Source organism: Triturus cristatus, chromosome 1_2 (genome assembly GCF_964204655.1).
Source record: "Triturus cristatus chromosome 1_2, aTriCri1.1, whole genome shotgun sequence".
In the NCBI taxonomy this organism is placed as follows: Eukaryota; Metazoa; Chordata; class Amphibia; order Caudata; family Salamandridae; genus Triturus; species Triturus cristatus.
Genome location: NC_140580.1, coordinates 587,364,478 through 587,387,406, shown reverse-complemented (window position 1 = coordinate 587,387,406; position 22,929 = coordinate 587,364,478).

Genomic DNA, 22,929 nt, shown 5'->3' with positions numbered 1-22,929 from the left:
ATCCGGGCTGGAGGGGGTTTCACCATGTCCTTCAGGAGAGAGAAATAGTTCTAGTAGGATTATTACTCGTGCTTATTTTGTATGCAAAATGAGCTCCCTAGTTTTCCGGACCAATTTGTGGTAAGCCTTAATCGCGTCTCTATACAGTGATTTAGCTGCAGGTTCATAGTGTCTTCTACAGGCTCATTCTAGGACCTTACAGTTGTTCCTGGCTAGAGTCAGAGACTCGTCGACCAGGCGTTGGCTCTCATTTTTTTGGGTCAGGTCCGTTTGGCATGGATGCACCTGTCCAATGCTTGGGTGACCCAGCTCAGGAAGCAGCTATTAGCTTCATCTATTTTGGTGGGCAGTTCAGGACTCTGAGCGTTGAGTGCCGACCGGAAGGTATCCGGGTCCAGCTTATGCCATGGACGTTTGTTCAAGGGATTATGATTAGGCTGTGATTAAGAGCCTGGCAGGCTTAAGGATAGGGAAATGAGGGAATGGTCAGTCCATGACATAGGAAGTGGGGCCAGCACCACTAACAAAGAAATGTTGGGAATGTCAGGGTCAAGAAGATGCCCATCTGAGTGCATAGGCCCTGAGACTCGTTGAAGCAGTTGACAGGCTGCTATGTTGTCTGAGAAGTTGTTAATATCAGGGTCACAGTGAGATTCCAAATACACATTGAGGTCGCCTATATATTAAAGTTGGCTGATTTTAGTGCCAGGGAGGTAACAGCATTAACCAAGGCTTCTCTAAATGCTTTGGATGGGCCTGGAGGGCGATAGATTAGTAGCCCTGAGAATGTGAAGATATTCGTCATTGCAATTTTAAAAAGTGCAGTTTCACAGTCAGGAATAGTCTCTTAAGTAAAACTGCAAGAGTAGACTTCTTTATAAATGACTGCAAAGCCCCCACCTCTCCTTACCTTTCTGTTCAGATGGTGCATAGCGTAACCAGAGGGCTGAGATAAGGCTAGAATGGCAACGGAGTCCTGGGAGAGCCAGGCCTCCGTGAGGAATAGAATATGTAGAGACCGTTCGTAGAGAAGGTCGAACACCGCAACACGGTGCTTGACCAGGGTACGGCAGTTCAAACTGCACATTTTATAATCTCTTGTGTGGGGGGGGCTAAAATTCCCAGCATCAATGAGGGAATGGAGCAATGGTGTTGGCCACTTACCTGTAAAGGGCCAGTTAAAAGCTTTGCATGCGCATGAAAACATTTTTCATGTGCCCAAAACTAGAAAGTCGCTAATGACAGACCTGCAACAATGCCTCTAGCCATAAAGTACACAAAATTAGTCAGTATGAAAAAGTCAGATTTGCGTCTCTCATCAAGCTCACACCACTGCTGTCTCCTCTTACTAATTGTTTTAGATATACCTGCTGATTAACTATTTCTTGTGTTCTTGTTTTCTCCACAGGATAGTCACTCCTTTTTTGCCCCTTCTGGACAGGACAGGTTTATCACCATTCTAGTAGAAAATAGAGCACTGCAGCCCAACACTCTTCACTTTTGCTGAATGCTGTGATTTCAGTCCCTCTGAATTAGGTTTGTCTCACGTTAGTCAAGTCATTTTGATTTTAATAAAATTATATGTATAGTACACTTACTTATTGGGGCTTTCAGCCAGCCCTTTTCATCACTGCCCTGTTATTTGCCACAGCCATCTTTCTTCTGCCCACTAAAGCATGTAGAATGGAGCAATAGGTCAGCTCGCTTTAGCCTTTTGCTAACTTCTCTGTGAGTGGCTGCATTCTTTTCTTTCACAAGGAGCAAATCCAAACACAAAGCAGTTCCATTCACTGCTAGGGACTACTATGAAATGTGTACTTTTTTAAACCCAAAAACTTCTTTTACTTTTAGTCAATTTTTTTATTTTTAGACTGATGTGTTGCCAGAAGATTCCCTAACAAGGTTTTCCAAAAACTCTGACATGAAAAGACAAGCACTGACAAAGCAAAATGTTGGTATCGAGCACCAGACCTATTTGCATACCAATGGATGTCCTTATTGTTCTAGAACGTAGAGAAGCCTGGAGGTATCAGATCAAGAATTGCTCCTCCTAAGAACACTGCAGTCTGATCAAATGCAAAGAGAAGTGTGAAGAAGGTGGAACTTGCTAAATGCCTACTAGACTTTCCCTGCAAAAATCATACTTTATACAGCACAATAACCCTTTCTGGTCTTAATACCAGTCCAATGTGGCCCCTACTCGGTTTACTGAAAATAAAGAAGAATATTGTTGTGCCTCTTGGAAAAAGATCCCTTTTCTAGGATGTAGAAGACAGTGTAACTTAGAGCTGGAAGCTCTTCACAATAAAGGACCAGTATCCTAGCTTAAAAGGCGAGTACATTTAAAATTTGGAAGAAGGAACATCATATCCTCAAGGGAAAACTTGGATCATGCAAAGGTAATACGAAAAATAGATGGTTCTACATCTACCAACCTTCTGAACGGCCTAATGAATGTACACTCGCTACCGAAGCATGCAACAGAACTTTTTTATCTCTTGACAGATAACACAGTTGATATCATATTTAGGGCTACCGGTTTTATGGTATTTTCTTTTTTTACATTTCCGCCTGTTTTTATACATATTTATTTTTTGATAATTTTATCTGTATTTATCCACATTTTATTTTGTCACAAGCAGAAACAGAAGATGCAGCTAATATTTTCTTTTTTTTTATTTTTTATTTAAAAGAAACCTTTATTTGACTTCAAAGAGTTACAGACATGGGCCTACAACCACTTGGGCCGGCCGCTAAGTAGTACGAGAAGAGTTAGTTCATCGTTATACAGCCATGTCAATCAAAAGATCCCGTTAGTCCGTCCGCACTCTAAGTGAAGGCAGCAGTTGTATCCGAATACCAGTATAAAGACAGTTTTAGCTTTTAATTTAAAACTTATAAACATTTCACACAAACAAGGCAATAAGAATTATAAGTATCAGTACGTGCTCCCCGGGGTAGGATAGTCCCCTTCATATAGGAATCACGAATGGTCTGCGACAGAGGAGGGGGGGGGGGGGCCCGGGAGCGGAGAAAAAGTCAAACTGTAACATACTCAGCACATAGCAAATTAGGAATGTTCAGCTAGGGGGACAACGGAACATCCAATACTATCGCCAGAGGAGGGGCGCAGATGTCTCCGCGATAAGAATTCCACGGACCCCACACCTTAGACCATTTCCTGGGCTTGCCTCTCGCCACGTACACCGTCTTTTCTCTAAACATGCACCAGTCCATATTCTCCTTCCATACCGAGATCGTGGGTGACCTCTGAGAACCCCATAACTGTGCGATGTCGCGTTTAGCCACCATATTCCCCAAAGTGGCCCACTGCGTCTGTGCCACATCATAATCATTTGGCTCCCACACGTTCAGCAGACACCTTCTAGCTTCTGGTAACAGAGCAACGTGTGTGACCTCTTCCATTACTGCATGCAACCGATTCCAAAAGCGAGCCACCTCAGGACATTCCCATATAACGTGAAGGAAAGTACCCAGCAAACCACAGCCACGCTTACACAGACCATCCACGGAAAGACCCATGCGCATCAGGCGGGGCCCAGTGACATACACTCTATGGAGTATCTTCAATTGTACGAGCCGAAGGCGAGCTGGAATTGCCACCTCCCTCGGGGAGGCCACCGCCGCTACCCAGTCCTCATCGTCTAATACCAAACCGTCAGCTACCCAGACCTCCCTCAGGTGGGTCAACAGGTCCGCCCGGTCGTTTATAAGCTTTTTGTAAATCAAGGAGATTGTGCTGTCAGGCACGTAGCCATCTAGCACCCTGTCCTCCAATGGGGCATATTCCGGGATAGCAGTAGCATCAGGAAAAACCGAACACAACGCATGGCGGACCTGAGCATACCGGAAGTACTCCCTATCGTTCAGCTTATATTCCACTTTCAGCATGTCAAACGTTTTAAACTTCCCTTTCACCCAAAAATCACTCACCTTACAAATGACAATCAGATCCCATTTCTCAAATCCTTTTGTTTTCCACAAACAGCCCAGCCTTTCTGAAGCGTACAGCGGGGTCGCTCGAGTCAGGCGGTCCTTCCATCCCATCGCAGCATTCGCAGCATGCCACACATGAACTGCTATCTTTGTTGGGCCTGTCAACTGCACACCGGGAGACTTCGAATAAAGTGCCCTATTGTAATCCCCACCAGGCAATAACATTTTATCCATTGCAAACGCCGGGTTCATGGCCGGTCCGTACATCCCATGATTCACCGCCACCAGTTGGGACGCCCAATAATATCGCTTGATATCGGGGAGTGCAATACCCCCATCATACCAAGGGAGTGTCAATTTTGAGAGGGCGATTCGCGATCGCCCGTCCCAGAACAATTGCCTCTGCAAACTCTCCACCTCACGGAAATAGCGTGCCGGTATAACGTCAAGCGTGTTTTGTAGTGCATACAGGAATCGTGGTAGTGACATCATTTTAAACAACGCCGCACGTCCGAGCGGCGAAAGCGGAAGCCGTCGCCAACCCAAAACGTCGGCCTTTAGTCGCTGAAGTGGGGGGAGCAAGTTCCGCTCATAACGGGCCACAGGGTCTAACGTTATGAAGACTCCCAAATATTTAAACCCCGATTGCGAAATCTGGATAGGGCAGCCACGCGGGAGGAGAGGAGCATCACCCGAGAGAACGTAGACGCATGACTTAGTCCAATTAACGACCAAATGAGTTTAGAACATCGACTAATACAAGTAAAGACTGCCGGGGAGATGTGAGGTACAGGAGAATGTCATCCGCATAAAGAGAGATGCGGTCCTCAAATTCAGGCGTCCATCGAATGCCCCGCAAGGAGCGCTCCCATCGGAGCCTGGCAGCCAGAGGCTCCAAGGCAAGGGCGAAGAGAAGAGGCGACAACGGACAACCCTGCCGCGTGCCTCTTCCCAACACAAAGGGTGTCGACACTCTGCCATTCACTACCACCTGAGCCAATGGTTCATCATACAACAACTTCACCCAACCGATAAACCCGGGGCCAAAACCAAATTTCGCGAGTGCCGCCCAAAGATACGGCCATTCGAGAGTGTCAAACACCATCGTCGCATCCAGAGACGCCAAAATGGCCGGCTCACGCATGTGCGCCGCTCTGGCGAGCACTCCATGGAGACGCCTCAGGTTCATAGCCGTGTTACAGTGAGGTATGAAACCAGACTGATCCGGATGGATCAAGTCGCCAACGACCCTAATCAGACGATTAGCTAAAACCTTAGCTAGAATTTTGGGCTCCGCATTCAACAGTGAGATAGGTCTATAAGAGATACATCGATCCCGCGACTTCCCCTCCTTGTGAATCACGACTATTGTGGCAAGACGCTGATCATAGGGGAGGGAGCCCACTTCTCGTGCTTCAAGGAACATTGCACGTAGATGAGGCGCCATCTTGTCCGGACGCAGTTTATACAGTTCGATGGGAAGGCCATTAGGACCCATGGCTTTGCCGGAAGCGACCGAGCAAATGGCCAAAGCAATCTCATCAGGCGACAACGTTGCATCCATCAGTGTCCTATCCACATCTGACAAAGACGGCAACGCAATATCACTCAGCAGTAGATGAGAGTCATCCTCAGAGCGATCCGAGACTGGAGAATATACTTCGCGGAAATAATCCGCAAAACATTCAACAATTTCCACAGGGTCAGTCACACGCGCGCCATCCGCTCTCTCAATAACCGGTACCACTCGACTAGCTCTCTCTTTCTTGTCCAACCATGCAATCAACTTTCCAGCCTTATCCCCCACATCGTATAAGCGCCCTTGTTGCTCTCTACTCATCACCTTGGCGGCATCGGTGACCAACGCTCTATAGTCAAGCCGCTTGAGACTAAGAACGTGCAACTTATCATTCGTAACACCCAGCTCTAGGTCCCCTTCCAACTCAGCTATTTCATTCTCAAGGCGAACCACCTCCTCAATCTTGCTTTTCTTGGTGTGGGAAATTAGGGAAAGGGCTTGCCCACGGATCACCGTTTTGAAGGCTTCCCACAACGAGACAGCAGATGATACTGACCCCACATTTTCCTTAAAATAGTGTTCGAGAGACTTAACCAGTTCCGCCCGGATTTTAGGATTACGCAGGTACCAAGGGTTAATCGGCGCTACCCTCCCCTCAGCCCCGGGGGTGACCTCCATGTGCAACAGTAGTGGGGAATGGTCAGAAATACCCCGGGCCAGATGTCTTACTTCCCTAACCATCACAGCTTGGGCCGCCGGCATAAGGACATAATCAAGTCTCGATAGACTTCCGTGAGCCCCTGAGTGGAAAGTGTATTGCGCCTGTCCCGGGTGCAGTAATCTACAGCAGTCTATAAGTCCGAGGGTATCTATAAACCCACTCAGCCAGGTCTGCGCCCCAGGGAGATCCCTGGGAGGGTGACGATCCGCTCTACCGGATACGACAGAATTAAAATCGCCCCCCAGTCTGCAATCCTGGTGGGACATACACAGAAACCAGCGAGACAGTTCTGCCCTCCCACCGTCCTACGAGTGCAGCATACCGCCCTCTGTCATCATGGATTATATCGTCCACCTCCAGCGTAAGAGAGGCTCTAACCAAGATGCCCACCCCCCTCGAGCCAGAAGTGAAACCGGAGTGAGCAGCTAGACGATATCCCCGCCTATTCATAGCATGGCAAGAATTCCCAATGAGATGCGTTTCCTGCAGAAAGACAATGTCTGGCGAGAGCCGTTTCAAAAACTGCAGCACTACCCCACGTTTAATCCTGTCCCCCAAGCCATTCACATTCCATGAGAGTACTCTCAATCCCCTACCCCCCGTCCCAGCCTCGTGCACAACCCCCTCCCCCCAGAGAACACGACCCCACCCACCAGTCATATAGCGTTACGTTGCCTTGTAAAACATTCAAACATTCCCCAACCCCCCCCTCCCCACCAACATTCCCGTTACAACTCCCCCCTCCCTGCACCCCTGCGTGAGCCCATGTAGCCCCCCCAACTTGCAGTGTGCCTGTCGCCCTACCATTGACTAATCTACGAAAAGAAACCCCAGAGGAGGAAAGAGCCCCACAAAGCACCCCACAACCCCCGGGCATGTAAGAATAAGGCACTGAATAGAAACATCGAACCAAGGTATTGAAGTGTCATCGCAATGTTCAGTCACCGGGAACCTCCTGTCCCGTCAAGCCCCCTCCGTTCTCCTCAGTCTGTTCCTCTCGACTGCGTCGCTGGGGCAAAGTATCAAGCCAATCTCCAACCACCTCCGGCCGATCGAAGAAATGTGACCGATCCTCAAACTCAACACGCAACCTGGCCGGAAAGAGCATCGCATATTTCAGCTCCATGTCCCTCAGGCGCCGTTTAACACCCATGAATCCCTGTCTCTGCTTTTGGACCGATTGTGTGAAGTCCGGGTAGAAACTTATATTAGTGTTCTCAAACTTCGTCGGCCCACGCACCCTCGAGGCCTGCAGGATAGCGTCCCTGTCCCTGAAATTGAAAATTCTGGCAATAATAGTCCGTGGGGGAGCGCCCGCTTTCGGCTTACCACCTGGCACTCTATGGGACCGCTCGACCGCAAAAAATTTACTCAACCCTTTGGGTGCTTTATGGTTGATCACGAGGTCTTCCACGAAGAGGTCGGCCGCAGGAACCTCCGATTTCTCCGGCACCCCTATTATGCGCACATTATTCCGCCGAGCCCTACTTTCAAAGTCCTCCAGCCGACGGACAAATAAATCATTGGATGTCCGCTGATTACGGACCTCGGTTTGCAGGTCGGACACGTCTGTTGTCAGGCTCGACGTTTTCAGATCCAAGGATTTGACCTTTTCATTCGTTTTTGAAAGGTCCGCTCTGACTAGATTAACGTCGATCAAAACCGTGTCCAATTTATGGGCCAAGGTGTCGAATTGCTGACTAACCGCAGCTTTCATCTCGTCGATGGCACCCATGACATCCTGCAATGTTAATTCTATGGACGATCCCGGGTCCTCCTTGGGTCTCTCCGGTGACTTATGCAGTCCACTAGGGGATCCTTTTGACTGAGCATAGCGGTCCATGTTATTTGCTTGGGTATAACCTCCCCGCCTAGTCGTCTTGGATTTTTGTTTATCTCCGTCCGATCTAGCTGCCATTGTCTGAGGGCCACCAAGGTTGTCGTCCACCAACACGATTAGTAATCTCTGGACAGCCGATCTGATGAGCCTCGGCGATCACGAAGCGTAGGCCAGGCTAGCGTCCAAGATCCAGTCAGGATTCCCAATCTTCCCACTATCGACGTGTCGTTGACAAGCCAGGGTCTCTCAGCCAGTTTCAGCGAGGAGACCCGAAACCGAAAGTGAAAGTGCGGGGTACACACCAGCCCAGGTCCTGCATGCCGTTGTTGTTCACTTTCTGCCCAGGCACCACGCCAATTCGAGTCCGGGGCAAGGCCAGGAGTAGGCCGCCAACTTGAAGCCAATGCTATCCCGGTTTCTGAATTCCGATTTAAATTTGGACAACGGGTATTACCTCCGCTTATGTTCGCCTATAGAAGCCCGTCGATAGAATCAGGATTTATTCAGGATAGACGTGAGAGGTTGCGGAGGCCCTCGGGAGCCCTGTGCCTACGCGGCCATCTTGGTTGCGCGCTAGGCTCCTCCGCAGCTAATATTTTCAACATTTATTTCAATCGGCAATGCGTGCTTGGTTGTAATAGGTTTAGATAGATTTTTGTAGATGGGTAAATGGGTTACTGCTTTTAACAAAAAGATCTTTTTGTTACTTGTAGTTAATAAATTGCAGTCCTTCTAACGTAACCCTCACTGTCTTATGCAACACATCATGCACATTGATTTACACACATATGATTTGTTGTCAATGTATGATGTAAAGCGCTCTGACACCTTGCATTATGGTGAGTAGGGCTATAGCACTATAAAAGAAACAAAACACAAGAGTGGAATTTAAATTATTTGTGTAAATACTGAGACAGACCAACACATCTAACATTCCTACACTGCGTGCATATCTCTTGGCTCCAGGGACTGAACAAAGTCAAAAGCAGGCAAAGGCAAAGCATTACCTGTGAAGTGTTATCATGTGCGCACTTGTTTGTTCCCTCAATTACTTTTAGGTGTATGTCTTCCTCCTCAATTGCCCCCACCTCACATAGCTCCCAGCCAGGATACTTAAACAAAAGGAGGCCTAATGGCTCCTTAATGCCGACATTTGTCATGGGCTCAGCTGAAATTTGATAAGCCCTCTCCCCGCCCTGCACTCCGACAGGCTCGTCTTCTCCTTGCAGACAGCAACAAAGGTAAACATATTTATTGCCATTTTTCCGTTTCTATTTATAAATACAGATGAAAAAAATGTTTCCGTCTGTATTTATAGGCAAAAATCTGTTTAAACGGAAAACTTACTCATATTTATCATCTAAACATGGTTTAAAGAAACTTCTAATCCAGAAATTGCTATCACAATTCCTAATGGACACATAATCCATCACAACAGAAATCTTCAGAGGGAGGGGGGAATAGCATTCTTTTTCCGAACCATTTCATAATAACCACTTTTTCTCCAGAAAATCTTAAAGGAGCAGAAAGCTTGGGTTTTAGCCTCAACAGTCACAACAGTGCTCCGTTTCAGTTGACTCCCTGTTGTCTAAAGTTCTGCAATTTCACTGAGTTAGGCGATTTGAACATGCAGATAGATGTTACCAATACACAAGTACAATCCTTACTGGATTTTCAGCCATCCTTTATATTCTCCCACAATTGCTGATTCTCCTAGCCATTTGTGAAGAAGAGTCCTGATTTTATGAAGGACAAGAGGCAGATATAATGCATCTCTAATCTTACTGCTTTATTTGACAGCATCTTTAACAAAACAAACGACATTTCCCATAATGCATTGCAGAGAAAACAGAAAATTAGAACACCACCAACCAAAAAGAGGCTATAAAAGGACTTCAAAACAGCAGGCTCGTCCTCCTTTTTTGATGCGGGAAGAATTAAAGCCCATGCATGAAACAATGTAACACAAAGACCAAAAGTAATGCTAGCCCCAGCCAAAATATGTTGTCCCATGAAGTAAGGTGATCTGTTTGAGAGGTCCAGGGGAAATCCTAGAAGTGACAGCCACTCTCTGTCGCCTGAAGAATAGATTGACGATGGAGTGGAGGTGTGAGCTAGGAAATAAAGAAACAGTAAACATTAAGGTGGTAAGACGGGGAGGGATAATATTTGCCACATGTCTGTAATAATATCAGGACTCATGTTCACAACTGCCTTGGAGAATCTGCAATTTTATTACAGGAAAAGAGTCTTCATATTATGCATGTTGGAGGTAAATTTACAACTGTTGAGGGGGCATGATCAACTGGTTTACAATAAAAAGTATGAAACGTAGATACCCTAGACCAATCTGTAGCCTTCAAGATATCCTCCAACCAAGCACCAGCCAAAAAAGTCTTGGAGTCATAGTCCCTCTGACAGAGTGTGCACCATACTTATCTGTATCAATTCCTGCTAAAGCCATGACATACTTAGTCCATCATTTCAGAGTAGTTGGGGAGACAGGAAAATAGGGTTTATACAAAGAAAACAAAAGCTGTGGCTTCCCTGTTCGGAGATCTTAGTGCAATCCATATAGATAGTAAGGAATCTCACTATGCAAAGCTTTGGGAGTCAAGAAAACCTAGGAAAATATAAGTGTTGAGGAACACTTTGTGCGTCTGACTATATTAAAACAGACACCATCCAGTGTCAAACTCATTTTGTGTACATCTAAAGCTCTAACCACAGATTTCCTTCTGAAAGACACCAGACAAAAAAAAATGGTAACCAAGTCTGTTTGAATCTTAGCTAGTTAATGGTAATTTGTCCTTCATGCTCTTATCTGCAAAGCCAAAATCTTGTTTACCAAAAATGCACAGCAAGATAAAATTAAGAATGCCAAAAAATGCAAATACATAGGCTTCACATACTCCAAAAGAGGAAGATACTGTGGGTTTGGTGTCCTTTTATAAGCTCATTTTGGTTGGTGTTATTCTGATTCCTGTCAAATAAAGCAGTAAGATTAGAGATGCATAAAATGAAGACTTATCTTGTAGCAAAATGTGTGACATTCCCCACGCAGTATAATGGGCACACTCATTTTGATTTCTACCAAAAATCAGTCCGTTTATATAAACCAACCAGCGTTTCTGGCTTAGTGTGATCACAAGTGTATTCCTTTCATGTGGAAAGAAGTGTGGAATGAGGTAAAGAGTCGACAGGGTAATAGGAAAACTAATATCTTCTGACAGTGGGGTAAGACCAAGGAGCAAGCCCTAACCCCCACCTTGGCTAACTCTACCCCTATAGACAAAGGGGATCTAGAAAAAGGTTCAGCTCAAGTAAATTGATTGTTCAAAGCTGCTATGGATACATTAGCCACATGACAACTAGAGATATAGGCAGGAGGGATAACTCTGTACCCTGGTTTTCCAGAGCACGAGCTAAGAAGTAAACAATTTGTAAAACTCTGGAGAGGAAATTAAGAAGATATTATGTTCTTAAAGACAAGGGACCTTATAAAATCACCAATAAACATTAACATAAGCCTATAAGGGAAGCAAAGACAATTTTCTTCACTAATAAATTTGAGAATGCAAAAAAACGAGCCTTGCAACATTTTAAAGCTCATTCAAGAGTTTCTATACCCTAAGGCCAGTAATATTAAAGTTACACCATTCCAGGAGCATTGTGATAAGCTCTCAGACTATTTTAAAGAAAATATAAAAACTATAGAGACAGAATTTGCCACCATCTCTTCTCATGACACTAACTGGGAATTGACAGCTAGGACGGGTTCCCAGGTAAATAGCATGTAGCTGAATTTAAATACGTTTAGCTGGAACAATCCAAACAAGGAATCTTGGACTGTAGGTTGGGCTCTGCAGATAACCGTGCACTGGAATCTTAGTTAAAGCTTGACAGTCCATCATTCCGATTATTAATTCTCTGCTTAACTTCTCACTGAATTCAGCCTATCTCTCACAGACCAAGAAGCAGGATTTAGTTAAACTGCTTACAAAGGTTTCTGCAGATCCTGAAATTCTGTCTAATGTTAGACTTATCTAATTGCTGCTAGCCTTCTTCGAAATGTAGGAGAAGTTGGTCAATACTCAATTTTTGAAATACATAGTGGTGGAGAGGAGTTGGCCTACCGGCTAGGGCGGTCGACCGCAAATCTGGGGAACTGGGTTCGAGTCTCAGCAATGACTCCAAACATCCTGTGATTCTGGGCAAATCACGTAATCTCCCTGTGCCTAAAAAAAAATATATATAATGCAATTGGCGCTATGTAAAGCGCTCTGATACCCGATTCGGGTCAAGTTCGCGCTATATAAAACTCTGTAAAATAAAAAAAATAAAAAGAAAATAAACTTAGAACAGTTGTCTTTACTTCGCCCATCTCAATCAGGATTCAGATCAAGCAGGGCCGCTTCAGTGCTTTGTCATGGTGTCAGACTCCATTAAAATCTTGAATAAAGGTAAAAACGCCATCTTAATACTGTTGAATTTGTCGGATAGGTTTGACAGAATGTCACATTCCCCCATGCTACCACGTTTGGCTCACATTGGAATCTGTGGCAATGCACTTAGATGGACCCAATCATTTCTTGGCATCAGGAAACAGGCACTTACAATCTCTTCTTTCAGCTCTGGAGTTAAACTCTCAGATATGGGGTGCCTCAGGGTCCTCTTTAAGTCCCACCCTGTTTAATATGTACATGGCCCCTTTAGCCTCACTTGTAGAATCTATTGCGATCACAGTAATCTCCTACACTGACGATACCAAACTGATCCTATCTTTAGACAAGGACTCAGAGGCTACAGACAAAATGTTAAAACAAGCTGGAAAATGGATTAAGCTTAGCCACTTAAAATGTAACAGACAAAATGGAGATTCTACTCTTTGGTAGAAATAATGGATTAATAGTCAAAATGCGTCAATGCATTGGTTACCAGTGCTGTTGTTTCACATAGCATGAAACAGAAGTCTGAAGTGAAAGTTTAAGCACCTTTCTCTCTGCTGCATTCTGCACAAGTTGTAACTTATTGGTTAGATGTTTAGGTTGTGTTTTAAGCTCTCATCGTGGTACATGGAGTTTTCTTCAAGGCAGGATCAAAATAGCTCCATAACCAATTTAGTCACTACTCCACATCTAGATAACTGAGATCTTCAAACTCTATTCTTCGTAGCATTCCGAAATTTAGATTGGATAACAGAGGGGGCAGTTCCTTCTAAGTCTCGATGAAAGAGCTTGGAATACACTCCCACAGATTCATAAAAATGACAAGATCTTTAGGAAACAATTAAAGACTTGGCTGTTCACGCTACCATAGTGCTTGGTCATCTGGATAGCCCCTTCATATTGTTTAATCACCACAGAGTATGTTGTTATCAGGCTAGTGCCAGAATGCCCCTGGGTAATGGCTCTGCACAAAAAAGCACCTCATTCATTCATTACCAAATCTCTATGAATACGCCAAGTGGTCTTTTGGACTATGTGACCCCAAAAGAAAAATCTACACAATAAAAGAGCCCTTTCCTGGTCTCCTAAGCTACCACTTGTCTAGGAAATCCCCTCTACATTCACATTTTTTATTATTTAAGTCTAGTATTTAGTAGGTGAGCAAGGACCCTTTCTGACTAACTATATGCTGATATAGTGTGCTACTTTTGTTATTTGCCTTCAATTACTGTGTAAGTAATGGTTTTCCAACCCTTTTCCGTACACCAAAAGGCTGAATGCAATAAAAACCATGAAACCTTGAGTAAGGCTAAGGTCAGAGCAGAAAGCTGTGGTAAGCTCATTGGAAGACAGGAAGCAGACAGCTGTGGAAAGCTCCACGGAAGACAGGAAGCCTACTATGCAGTGTGGAGGGTTGCCTTAAATGAGCGAGACAAAGTCAAAGAAAGGTTGACAAAGACATAGGTGGAGGACTATTTGATGGAATCCTCATGAGGCACAATGACCTGCAACCCAACTGGATTAAACATGTTTAGGAATTTACATTACTTACATCATGAAAGAATAGAAGACCTAAGACGAACATCAAATGCCTGTGCCTGAAATAGGCCTCAAATGGCTTGTTCAGTACATCTACCTCACAGTGCAGTATGGATCTCCTAGGTCGGTGGATTACAGGTGGACAGAGTGGGTCTCCTTGAAGATATTCTTAGTTTATTTTTTGGGGGTGTGCACATACCTCCTCTGTCTGGACTACAGAAGAAAACTAGAATTTGCCTTTACACCTGATACCGGTAGGGTGCATTACATTGTGGGAGTCTTCGTTGAATACTTTCAAAACTTTCAGAATTCATCTTTGGCAATTATCTGAGTTATAGGGTTTTGGTCACTTTAATCCTAATTAGGTGTACCTTGCATCCAGTGTATGCCAACCCTGCCCAGCCTGGTGGGTTCCCTCAAATGAGCTAGTGCAATTGCCCTCCTTCAACAATGATAATCTTGACAGTGGCCGGCCAGTTCTAAGGAACCAGCACCTACAATTCTGACACACCCTTAGGTACCAACTACAAGGAACCAATTTGTAGTTCTTGCAGCTGTGAACTGACCTAGGACCATCCTCTACTGGTTCCCCAAAATGTGTCTTGCATCCCCATTTCACAATTTCCTTAGACAGTATCTCCAGTATACCCGACAGACCACTAACTAACGATGCCATGCAGTTTCCTCTTCTTCCCACTTTCAGTGTGCTGGGTCTCCCACTACTCTTCAGGATGGTGTTGACACCGTAGCACTAGTCAGGTACACAGAGATGTATTTCTTAAATCCTAGATTGCAGACGGACTGTGAACCCTGTACAGCCCTTTGTGATACACCGTAGCAGCACCCTGTCTGACACCCGAGCTCCACTGATTAGCAACAGAAGGCTATAGTAACCGAAAACCTACTTAGAACAGATACATTCACATACTTCCCCTAAAGTTTGATTTTTAAACGGCCTCAATAATACTAAGGGCTAAAGTAACGTTTTGGATAGTCGGCTCCAGAATATGCTAGGGCCTTCTGGTTTCTTTTGGAAAATCTCAAAAGCCATACATTTTCATATGGAAAATAAAGACATCCATGGTTGTATGTTACTGTGCCACAGACATACTGCATTCCAAGCCTCTCCTAAAGTCAGCAGTACTAAAGGGCACTCCAATTGTAGTGCAACAGTAGTCACTGCAGTGGGAAATTAGAGGTAAACGACCATATCACTGCCATTGCCCACTAAACCCCAGATATCCAAGGACGCCGTCAAAAAAGCCTCACACTGTCGAAATGAAGAAAAAGAGTTTCCCGCGTGCATGCACCTCCCCGGAGATTACGAAGGTGTATTTGCAGCATCATACCTTCCAAGGTCTTGAGTGGAGGACACGAGTTTCAACAATGGCAGCACAGGCAGCCGAAAGATTGCACTGGGCGGTTCACAACGTAGACTAAAAGAAGAAAGGGCAGATCGAGGATCTGCAATTATGTTCTTTGTGCTTATCAGCACATTGGTTTTCTTTATACATTCGCTTTTTAGTGTTAGATTTATTTATTTCTCTAAGTATTTAAAAAGAAGAACCATATATTCAATTCTGACCTCTTTACAAATATTTTAATCGATGTAAAAAATAAAGCAAACTAATTCCAACCACTTTTTTTTTTTTTTTTTAAAGAAAATGCTTGAATAGGCACTGCCTGTAAATCACCTCACATTGCATTCGGTTCTCATTAATAACCCTGAGTTCACAAAGGGGTAGGGAGCTAAAACACTGATAATTTGTGCCCCAATATTCGGTGCTCGCAAACCATTCAAGTGATTGCACCCTATGACGTAGAGTGTCACTATTTGGGTACAAAAAAAACAGCTAGATTTGAGATACCAAGGGCACCTCACAGTCACCACTACATCTCGGCGCCATTACACCCGATGGCACTTACATGCTAGACAGTCTCCGAGTCCCTGCACATGTCTGCACTTTCCTTCCCTAAACTGCACACACTGCCACTGTTCTTCTGATACCCATAGGAGCTACTGGCCAAATCTGTTCAATGTAAACGCTGGGGGAGCGCACGCGAGTGCGGCATAATGTTCTTCAACGCATCTCTTTTGCCAGCCCTCTTCATATTCCATCCACTCTCGGATCAAGATACGTGGGCTCAGAAACAGTTCTTCGCTAGTAAAGCGGGGAGCTGGCGCTGCCTCCCATACAGCGAAAGCACAAGTCTAAGGAAGCGGACAAGACATGCTGTCTGTGCCGAATACCCGTCTTCAAATAAATAAACGGATATTTTCTCTTGCATGGAAAAAACGCGCTAGATGTAAGCACATTTGCCGGGACATTGTATTACAACCACAAATAGGTTTACAGCTTGTTGCAATTAGTGTAAAAAATGGATCATCTATTCCTCGTAGGTTTCTTTGCCTATCCAACAATCTGCTTTTAATATGAAAGGTCCCAGCATAGTAATGAGTTGCTGCTGACATGCAAATGTGGCAGGTGATTTATCAGAGAGATATAGGTGATTACATTCCTGTGTAGGTATGCGCTGAAATGTCCAGATCTGTTTTTGTCATCTACCTGCCCTCTTAACTTGAAACCATTTCCACGGATTTTCGAATGGTTATAATATTTGTGTGCAATACAGTGAAACGCTGAGATACAATATTTACCACTCAACATGAACACTTCATAATCAACTGTGTATCACATTTTTTTATTCTGAAGATTTAATGTATTGCTGAGAGAATCTGACAAACAGTACATAGTGGACTACATATTTGCTACTCCACATTTTCCAAATATATTTATGCCGTACATACATTTAATAAATATTTTTTTTAATTCAAAAGATTTTATTTGCATTTGCAATACATAACAAAAGCTTGTGGAGACGTTACAATCATATTAAGATAACCAATTGTTCCACAGAGGAGTGTCCTGTGATGAAGAGTGAGTCATTTGTGATATGAGGCGGAGACTGTTTAAAGCTAAGGTAAGTTTATACGTTGTTTAGTCCACGGTCATTATTACAGCAGCAGGGTATAGAAGAGAGAAAGAGAAGGTGATAGCAAGGTAATGGAATTCGAGTGGTTGGTTTTCGAAGTGGTAGTTTGGGTCTATGACAGCAAATTCAATGTTGGCTTCCCTATGAGGTTAGAGAGGTGAGATTATTGATAAAGTTTCTATGGTGGTTTACGTTTTGGAAGGTAGGCCTCTAAAGCACCCCAAATATTCTTGGAATGGATGAGGACGTTTCTCAAATGATGGACGGTGTTGTTGGCACTTCTAGGAAAGCAGAGTCAGGCCCATCAGGTGTGGTAAGATACATTCAAGGGCCATTTCCACTGTGCCATGAGATTATTGCCTATGATTAGACTCAGGTCAATTAATAAAAAGTTTGTCAGTTTTAGGGATGGGATGTTTGTAGGCGTAAGTATAGCAAGTGACGCAGTAGTGATATCTATAGGGAAGTTAATATCAAACATTTTGTATTAAGGTCTGGATCTGGTGCCAAAGTGGGAGAGCATGTTTACAATGAAGAAGCATGAGGGGTAAATCACCTATTTCTGTGTTGCAATTCCAGCACAGCTGTGATTCAGTAAGTCCTAATTTATGGAGCTTGCAAGGAGTCCAAAACACATTATGCATTATCCAGAATCTGCTCTGTGCAAGTGAAGGTGAGATGTTCCCGTTAAAATGGGAATGACATGGCAGTCAGTTAAGAACATCCTACCATGGCAGCCGCTCAGTAAAAGAGCTCCGCACCACTGCACTGTAATCCATCGAAGGCTGACGATCCCAGGGGACCTAGCGATCCAGGTCGATTCCAGAGGAGCGGCGACACTTGGGCCACCAGTCATAAATCCTGTCCCAGATGCCAGCCGAGTTGAGGGGACCTTCCACTGAAGGCCTGCGGGAGCGCTGAGAGGTCGCTGGAGGAGAGCAGATGACTGAGTGAGACCAGGTCTGCGAGTTGAGTGGCTCTTTGTCCCAGACTTGGACTGTAAGGGCTCATTTATCACTCCAGAAAAAACACAGCTGAAGGAAATCAGACGGACATCGTAGGGGGCCAGAAAGTGCCGAGGCAATCGCAGCGGGTGTGACATGCCTGCACCTCCACCCGCCTGAATCCCAGTCATGGCAAGAGGTAGGAATCCCTCACCAGGCCTGGTGCACACGATGCAGCATGCAACCTACGAGCGGAAGAGGTGCAGCACCGCAGAGGGCGGGGCCCCTGCGGCACTGCTTGCTGGCGACCGCCGGGGACAGCTGTACATCAGCCAGTACTGAAGATTGGTAGTTGGGGGGCCGAGGGGTCGGCTTGTTGGGGGGCCCCTGCTCCCATGGAGGCCTTCACTGATGGGAAAAGGCATTCAGGTCATAACAGAGTGGATGAGCCGCCATGGCAACAACCTGCTGAAATAGACCTCTCCATTGTGGGGCCAAGCTAACCAGGCAAGACTGTGAGGTGGCACCCAATTTACCCCAGCATCTGCCACAGCCGACATGCCAGCTACATCCTGGTACCATTAGCCTCTAACTGGTGGCATGAGCAAGTCACGGTGTGCACTGGACGGACGCTGGATACCCCTTGAGTCCTCCATGACCTGCTCTGGGGTGGTGTGGACAAAGGCTGGTCTCAGATCCTCGAGGGGGCACCACGTAGGTGAAGGGCCTAGACCCATCCTTCGGACTGGCTTTAGAGGGAACAGTGGAGAGTCGGCACAACAAAGGGAGGTGTTAGAGAATTCAGAGGGGGCAGTTTCAGGAGCTGAGCCTTTACCCACAAACTACAAGGGACAATGTCCTTCGATCACTCGGGGGGGGGGGAGGAACTCAATACCCTTGAACCACATGCTACAGGCCACTGGACTGTAGACACCTCCACCCAGGCCCCCCTCCCACCATTGTGAATGAGAAACCCAAAGCCTCTACGGCACAACAGAAAATTGTTGTAGGAGTAGGCTGGACTGGCAGGTGGAGGAAATGCTCGGACTGAGGGGCTTCAGACAGCCACCAGCCTACAGGCTATGTAGGATCTCAAAGACACAATGGAAGGGAAACTGGAAAAACTGAAAGTGGATCTAGCCCTGATCCGATAAGACTTGCGGAACACAGAAGCCAGTCAGGGAGATGGAGGGAAGAGTCTCTAACCGAGGACACCCTTAAGTCACAAGTGTCTAGACTAACCTCACTGCAACGAGTCACTGGCCAACTGGAGGCTAGAGCAGAAGATGCAGAGGGACAATCGAGGCACAACAACCTATGCATTGTGGGCATACCTGAATTGGGGAGGGAGAAGCACAGACAACGTTCCTTTCAGACTGGATGAAGAGCTGGGTACCAGCCTCCAAAGTCTCATCCTTCTTAATAGAAAGAGTGCAGAGCCTTGATCATGAGGTCACCTGTGGTTTCCCCACTGCGGCCCTTTGTTGCCAGAATACCTAACTATGCTGATCAGGATTTTCTCCTCTGTGTAACCCGAAGACTTGGGCCCCTCACTTTCCAATCCTCCCCAGTGATGGTCTTCCAGGGCTACATGCTGAAAGTCCAGCAGCAAAGACAATACTTTCAAGAGGTAAAACAGAAACCAAGAGCACTGGACCTCCAATATCTGCTCTTCTTCCCCGCCTGACTGAAGGGGACAAAACCCTGAGGAACTTCCTACACACTCAGACCTTTCTGAGACAGGAACACATGCAGGAGGCCCATGCGGCATGGAAAGCTACACACGGCCGGATATACCAATTGGGGAGTATCCTACATTGAATCTGACAAGGGTTTACACATAATTGGGAGTGCAACCATAGCGGACAGCTTTGCGGCTTATTACTAGCGGCTATATAGTCTTGAACGGGAGGGTACGCGCCTGGACCTGAAGCAATTTGTCACAGACCTCCTGGTGACCCATTTAGAACATGCGGACAGAGATCTGCAAGAGGCCAGCATTACACCAGAGGAAATGGGAGAGGCCCTGGCTCAACTTCAACCGTGTAAAACACCAGGAACCAACAGGTTTCCCAGGGAATTTCGGAAGCTTCAATGGCCTCGCTCCTACTGCTGACTTTTACAGAGGCCCTGAAGGTGGGTCTATTGCTCAGTGACTCCCGAGCAGCAGAAACCGTAGCACTCCCAAAGCCGGGTCTGCGGGGTACATGATGGGAGGAGTACAGACCAAACTCACTCCTAAATATAGAGGTCAAGGTGTCGGCCAATGCGCTACCCAATAGATTAGCTATGGTGACTGGGAAACTTGTCATCTCGATCAGTCTGGGTTCATGCCCCACTGGACCACTGGCAACATTTAAACGAGTCCACGATGCCATTGAGATGAGCGATGTTCTTTCTGGGCCACTAAGCCTTGCTTATGCTTGTTTTTCAAAAGGCGATCAACTCTGTGAATTGGAATAACCTATTTACTCTCTTAACCCCAATACACTTTGGAGCCAAATTAATTAGTTACATGAAATTTCTATACAATCATCTCCAGGCCAGGGTATGTATTGGCGGTTCGGTAACCAATAGGTATGATATAAGGGGAGGCACTCATCAGGGTTGCCCACTCTCCCCTCTCCTCTTTACCCTGGCATTAGATCCCCTGGTGGCATGGGAGAGAGTAGATGCATTGTACCAAAGCTTCCACTGGCCCACGACAGTCAGCGACAGAATTTCCTTATATGCGATTGAGGTCTTATCATTTCTAAAAAAAGCCCAATCAATCGAGTCCACGAGTCCTTCAAATATTGAACATATAGAGGTCCTATTCCGGTCTCTGCATGAATAAGACTAAGACCTCAATACCCCCCCTCGCCCACTGCCCAGTGGTCAAGCAGTGGGCCCTGAAGCTGAAGGTACTTCCGGTGGGGTTCAACTATCTGGGTGTATTCGTCACCAAGAATAGAGTCCTGGCGTGTTTGACCAATCTCAACGCTCAGTTGAGGAGATTGGCCATAGACATCAAATTCTGGACCTCTCTCCCGCTGTTACTCCTGGGCTGCTCGGCTATTATTAAAATGGGTTTCTTCTACCAAGACTTCTATACTAACTTCAAAACTACCTCTTCCCAGTGGGGCAAGACTTCTTCGCCAAAGCCAACACGTGAGCTCCTGTGGAATGGGGAAGTGCCCCAAATTAGTTTAGAGAAATGTTGTAGATCCACCTTCAAGGGTGGTATCGCTACCTTGGACCTGATCTTGAATTACAGAGCTGTGCACCTTCTAGTGCTCAACAACTGGCAGCTCGATAGGTTTGGGAACCCAGCCTGTGCAGTGGAGGGGTGGGCAAGGGGCCGGGATTGTCTTGCACACTTCCTATAAGGTGTCGACCTACTTTGCTCTTTACCCGCCACTACCAGAGTGGTGCTGTCCATCTGGAAAGAGGCTACAAAGGCCACAGAATAGGCCAACAGTCACACACTGGAAACTCCGCTGTGGCAGAGGACCAGACTTCAGCAAGTGTGAGCGTTTAGGACCTTTGCCAAGTGGGACACCAAAGGCATAATGACGTTCTGAGACATTCTCACAAACAAGTCTATTAAGTTCTTCATTGAGCTACAGACCAAACATCAAATGCATTTCACCCAGTTCTTCTGCTATCTTCAGCTGTGCCATGAACTCACACGTACCTGCAGCCGAATGTAGAAATATTGACATACTCACTCCTGGAAGCGAAAATTCCACTCAAAGACATAAAAACCCACTAATTGCCTGTCCTATACCAAACACTGCTTAACCATCAAAAATATCCATTGTTAAAAATTAGAGAGGCTTCATCTCACAACCTGGGGCAGCTAGAAGACAAAGGCTGAGAGAGGCTGTAGCGGCTCCCAGAGAAGCAGTGGTAGACTCACAATTACGCCTTATACAACTTAAGCTATTGCACTGCACATACCTCAGTAGAGCACAGCTATTCAGAATGGGTCTAATCGACTCTGAGTATTGTCTGAGATGTGCCAACACCACTGGAGATCTACTGGACACTTTCTGGAGCTGTCCAGTGCTATCACACTTTTGGGAAAGGGTTTTGGAGTCTTTGGGGATGGTGGGGGGTTGGAGTATCCCTAGGGACCCAAAATTAACCTTACTACACAAAGCGGATGATGTGGGGGATAATAGATGTAAAAGGGCAATGCTTTGGTTGGGTCTGCTGATAGGTAAATGAGATACAGCGAAAATACAGAGTGGATGGGCAAAAGGCATCGACTACTGCATGGGTCTGGAGCGCATGGTATACATAGGGTTGTCCACAAAGCCACCACAAAATCTGGAATGACTGGGCAGATTACCGAGGTATAAATATCGACCAATGTCCGAATAGGCTATGATCAGCGAGGTACACTCCTTCGAGGCCAGGCCACGCCAAGTTTCGGGGGGAGATATCTAAATGTTCAACCAGGAATGTGAGCACCAACTTCGGTATTAACTTGTTTACTTCTCTTATGTTTGAAAATGTATCTGCATGACCGATTATGTGAAACCGCATTCTGATTGACTGCAACAGCCTAACTGCATTTTACCACATCACATGTGCCAGGTGTAGCTTATGTTTATGTTAGTGATAGAATTGCCCCAAAACGTTTTTTATTTAAAAATGGGAACGCCATAGCTTTTGTCAGGCTGATGTGGGATTGGTAGTACCAGTTGAGACCTTGGCCATATTATTCTATTTCGCGATAATTTTCTGTGTCAGGTGGGGTGTGAATGGGGATAGTAGGTTATATATATTTTGGATGCAATGTGTCCTAGCTGTGTAGATTTCTCCAACAGCATTGGTAGGCTTGCTAGGTGTGGGTTGCCCAGTCAGTGAATTGTGGACTTTAATTTAAGAATTTGTAGAATCCATATTGGTTAAGTTATGTGCTATCTGGAGTTCTGACAACATTTTGGGTTATAGTGCTCAGATCCCTTATTATGTTT